Here is a 5,800-nt window from a genome sequence, read left to right as displayed (position 1 = left end):
AATATGTCGGAAATGCGGTGAAGCGGTAGAATCAGCACATCACATCCTATACGAATGTGATGCCCTCACCCTCACGCGTCTCACTATCTTAGGCAATCCATATCCTAAAGAGCTTCACCTTAATTCCATTAAGGGAATGTCAGACTATATAAACAAAGTAGGCGACCCAAGACAATGGAACTAGGAAAAATTGGGCTTGGAGCATGGTACAAAATGCAACATGTGCAGAGGTGCCACATATCTGACAAGCTCAAGCAAGAAGAAGAAGGGGTTAAGTAAATGTAAACATAAAATTTATAGTAAGAACTGCATCTGAAAAGTTACTAGACTTCAAGGAAATAACTAAAATACACCTTGACATTATGTCAAGGTAAAAAAAACAGGGAATATTTCCGTATCGTGATCTGGCGCTCCAACTACAATCACCAAGGTGCCAAATAGATTTTAAACTTGCAAATTTCTTTTCTAAAAATATATGTAGATGTTTGCCCAGGGATGGCTACAAGTTATAACTTTTGAGTTAGTTCCTTTCTGTGATGTTTTTTTCTTTGCTACTCCACCGGGCCACTGCCCGAAAGTTTCCAAGACTTGTCGATTATTCTGTCGCAGATCACGATACAGAAATCTCTCCTAACAACAGTTTGAGCAACAATAATAAGCTCGAATAGATATTATAATATTCACACATAAGTCAGTGTAAATCACTCTGAGTAACAAAATAATTTCTTAACTTTACAAAAAATATTATGATTGAAAATGGAGATAATTAGAGTAAATGTAGGCATAATTTTTACATATATGAAATGGAACAGAAATATAGATACTTGGAGATTCATATATTTTTGAACTTTCTCTTGATACTCAGCAGGCTTTCTTTAGGCAGAGAACGGAGCAAAGATTCTGAGAGGACATGGTCAGGATCCTCATTCATTCATTTTATCTCCAAAAATTGATTATCTGAAGACAGCAGCTGGACAATTTTCAGTAAAAGTTCCGGAAAATAAAAATTTTTTAAACAAACTACGCATATAAAAATTAATAAACTAAACTTTATAAGCTTGCAAACACAAATATAAAATAAAAGACATAGCAGGTCAGAGCATATGAAACAAGAGTGTTAAATTAATTTTAAAAATGTTCTCTACAAGGTACTTATAGTTACTTTTCACATGGTTAAAACAGGAGTGATGTTGCTACTCAGTTAACACATTTTGAATAATGCATTTTAAATAACACATTCTAAAAATTAATTAAACAATACAAAATTTACTTACTTGAATTGGCGACAGCAATTCGTAAATTTTTTTATGAATTCTTCCACCATGTATATTTCAAATTTTTTAAAATTTCTTTGAAGCATTTTGTAACGTTTTCGCTCTTCTTTTCCAGAAGGTCGTTTTTTTTCTTCAAATTCATGAATGGCTTTTTCTAATTTTTCATATGAAGAAAATCAAAATCCTAAAAAAATCGTGACTGCTTTAACTATGATATACAAGAGCTAAATAAATTTTTTAAAAAAAATCGGGAAGTCACGTGGACAGATACGCTCTATGATTGGTTAAAAATTTCATCGGCAGGATAGCAAAATGAATTTTACTTTGCCGATGATCGGTCTAATAGACAGAGCAGATGATGATGATTTTCGACGATCTGTTTTGGAGCTTTTTGTAATTTGCAACTTATAGCTCACTTATGTCCAAGGTAGCGGAGATAAGTGGATGATTATAGTATGTGGATAGATTTTAGGTAATGCATAAGATATTGTAGCTTGCGTTTGTCCGTTGTGTCCATAAGGTATGAAAACGATAACGCCCCAAGTCCTAGCTGTATTTTTAGGGTGGTGCGTTGTTGATCAAAGAGGACATTCTAGAATAGTGTGATCAATATCGGAGATGGAACGGCAGTTGCATTTGTTGTCCGGAGCAAGTCCAAAACGGAATAACTTTGCTTTAGTTGGATAGGATCTAGTGCGGATTCTAGGGAACATAACGTCTTGGTGCCTGCTGGAGAGGGGTAGAAGTTCGTTTTTATTTTGGCTCAGATGAAGAAAATAACTGTATTTGCTACTCTTGAAGGTTGATTGCCTGGATAGTTGGTGGATTCGTTTAATTGATTGATAAGTATCTTCTATGGTAAATCTATCGTAAATTCTCGGTCTGGAGAGCGCTGCTTTTGCAAGCACGTCAGCGATTTCATTGCCGAGAATCCCGAAGTGGCCAGGAACCCATGCTTTATCTACAGACTGGCATGAGGGTGGGAGCGCTTCCCTCAAGACTATGATTTGGTGTATGATGAGAAAATAGGAGAGTTATTTTCTGTTGTTGTTAGTGAGTACGGTCCAGTATTTTCGCCTTACTTTTTTTTCCAGTGTTTCGCAGTGGACTGATCGTTAAGACACGGTTCCCAGCAGATCACCGAAATCAAGCATCACTGGCTGTGGTCAGTGTGCGGGTGGGTGACCACTCAGTCTGCGTAGGGACCGAGGGTGTGCGGTATTGGTCCTCGTTAAACTGTGCTACCGTAAAGTGCTCGACTTCGCGTGCAGGTCGTTGGGCTACCGAAGCGGGGATGCCGCCCCCTCTGCAGAGGATCAAAATTGTGATGGCATGTCTTCGGATCATCCTCAGGAATGTTTCCCAGACCGTCGCTAATAGCCCATTGTAGGCCGGGGTAGCCTGGTCGGTAGGGCGCTGGGCCCAAGACCAAGAGGTCGTGGGTTCGATTCTCGCCGGCCGAAGACTCCCCGTGTAGTAAATGGTGACTGATGCACGTTAAATCTGTCGAGTCTCAAAGTCCTCCATGTTCCCATAACAAATCAATACCTCTGGGGGTACTGATCCAGGAGTTTCCTTGTCTTCTGGATTGGTTCAAAATTACAAGGCTACGGAGTTGAACAATAGTAGTCGTAAACCCATTAAATTGGGTCGGCTGTTCAACGACGGTTATAAAATAAAAAATAAAATAAAATAGCCCATTGTGCAGCTCTAGTGCGACGTAAATAAACTACAACTACAGCAAATTTTTCAAGTGATTGATAGTTTTTTTTAAACATTATTCTATACCTGGTGTCAAATAGCTTAGAATAATGCAGAGCACAATTTTTTTTTGTTAGAAAATCTAAAGTTTTGTTAAGAAAAGCACACAACACCCCTAAATTATCAAACAGTTTTCAAAACAATGTTGATACTTCATATCAGATAAAACCGTGGTCTTTATTTTGTTTCTATAAAATTATGTATCCCAATAATGAATTTAGCGTCATGACAAAACTCTAATTTGAAATAAACATTTCATTTTGAATATGCATTATTATACGAAATTCTAAATTCTTAAGAAGAAAAAAAACTGAAATTGAAAACTTACGCGAATAGTTTAATAAGATTACGTCTATAAAAGAGAACAGCACATTCATTTATTAAAATAGTTCTGATAATCTTAATCTGAATTTGTTTTATTTTGTGTTTAAAGTAGTGTTTTAAACTGTAATTTTTTTCATTTAATTTTCACATTTATGGAATTGATAACTCAAGTTTTGAGGTACAAGTTCAAGTTTTGAGGTTTGAAATTAGGGTTCGTTAAGTCCATAAAAGAATAAAAGAAATAGGGGTAAATTTATGATTATGGCACTGCACAACACTCAAAAAAATATAAACAAATAAAATAAAATTAATTAATAAATAAATAAACTGACCACCCTGAATAACTTTTGATTTAATGTTCGTATCTTCATGTTATGACTCGATCTTCATGGGGATGATTTTAAGTATGCTGATTAATTAGAGCTGACGATATTTTACAGTACGAAATCAGGCACAAAATGGTAATTTCTCTGATTAAACATGCCTTTTATTTTGATGGTTTCAGATTTCTGATCCCCCAAAATAGGGAGTAGTGTAATTTGAGAAATATGGTCCCAATTGTTTGATCAGGAAAGCGGTCCAAAGTTAGTACCCTTTAATGTTAATTATACTTTTTGCGTATTTCGCCATATCTCAGGAACTTTTCTAATGAAATTGCAAATTTCTGCACACAATCGTAAAATTTATTTATTCATTTATTAGTGATAATTCCATGCAAAAAATAACCTTTAATAATTATTTATTATTTTCTTTAATAATAGTTAAAGGAAAGCGGTCCAAAGTTAGTACCCCTTTAATGTTAATTATACTTTTTGCGTACTTCGCTTTTCTCAGGAACTTTTCTAATGAAATTGCAAATTTCTGCACACAATTGTAAAATTTATTTATTCATTTATTAGTGATAATTTCATGCAAAAAATAACTTTTAGTAATTTTTTATTACTTTATTTAATAATAGTTAAAGCAATTTAGAATTGTAAGGTATACAATTCTTATATAATTTTAAACATTTTAATTTTATATGGCGAAATACAAAATTTGTGCGAAATTGATCGAATAGTTCCTGAGAAATCAAATTTTATAAAAGTTGTATATTTAAAATTCGATTTCTCAGAAAGTATTCGACCGATTTCGCTCAAACTTTGTATTTTGCCATGTAAAATTACATTCTTTAAAATGATGCAAAAAATTATTTACCTTACTATTCAACACTCTTTTCTTTATTATGAAAAAAATAATAGAAAACAAAAATTATTAAGTATTTTTTTTCGCATGGAATTACAAATTGGATAAGCGTAATTCATAACTGTGTGCAAAATTTTTTCCATTGGCTTAAAAAGTTCTCGAGATATGGCCACTAATATACAAAAAGTATTATTAACATTAAGGGGTCCAAACTTTGATCCAAACTTTGGTCCAAAACCAAGATCGCTCTTTTAGCCAATGGGGACCGCTTTTCCCAGATTTATTATCTATATTTTGATAATAAATCTTATATATTATTTTGATAATAAATCTTATATATATTTATATATTATATATTATTTTGATAAAATATAGATAATATTATATATTATCTATATTTTGGGAGCCAAAAATCCAAATTTGTCGAAAACGGTATGTTTATTCTACGTTTTTATGTCTATTTCGTAACTTAAAATATCATTTCCATCAATTAATTAGTATATTTGAGGTCACCTCCTCAAAACTATTAAGATTGAGTCCAAGAACCCCTATGAATATCCGATCAAAAGTTATTCAGGGTAGTCCCCGTTTGCTTGTTCATTTATTTATTGATAATACATCTTTTTGTTATAGTTACAATTTCAATTACAAGAGAGCAGATAAACTAATATTTTAGCATGCATAGGTAGAAATTAATATGTAAAGGTAATAACGAGTTCGTTAAACAGATTTTTTTTCAAACGTTGATGAGAAAAAAATAATTTCACCCCCTTTTTGTTATTATTTCAAGGACTGAACGAATCCTGTTAATAAAAAAATTGGATTTATGTAATGATCTTTCGACATATTTTGAGTGTTTATTATTATTATTATTATTTCAAACTAGCAAATTAAACTTTTCTTCGAATATAAGTGACTTCATTCTTAGACAAGTTTCGTCGCTTTAAAACTAAACCGTAACTTAAAAAAAAAAAAAAAATCGAAAAATGAGATATTTGGGTCATTTTGTGTAAAAAAATCATCCCTTTAGAAAAACAACGTGTAATCTTCATAAATTCCATAAAATTAATTTAGAGAGCAGATAAATCCTTATCGCATTGGCGCGATTCGCCAACTTGAAAAGTTAGAAATCGCTCTCCTGAAAAACTTGCTTTTTTGAGTTACCACGGTTTAGTTTCAAAGCGATGGTTTATCCCTTAGCAACCAGGGGAGAAATTTTAAGGACAGTTTTACATGAATTGATCACAATAAAAAAA

Source organism: Parasteatoda tepidariorum, chromosome 4 (genome assembly GCF_982258835.1).
Source record: "Parasteatoda tepidariorum strain Cologne lab strain chromosome 4, Ptep-v5.0, whole genome shotgun sequence".
NCBI classification, from domain to species: Eukaryota; Metazoa; Arthropoda; class Arachnida; order Araneae; family Theridiidae; genus Parasteatoda; species Parasteatoda tepidariorum.
Note: the sequence above shows the minus strand (reverse complement) of the source record.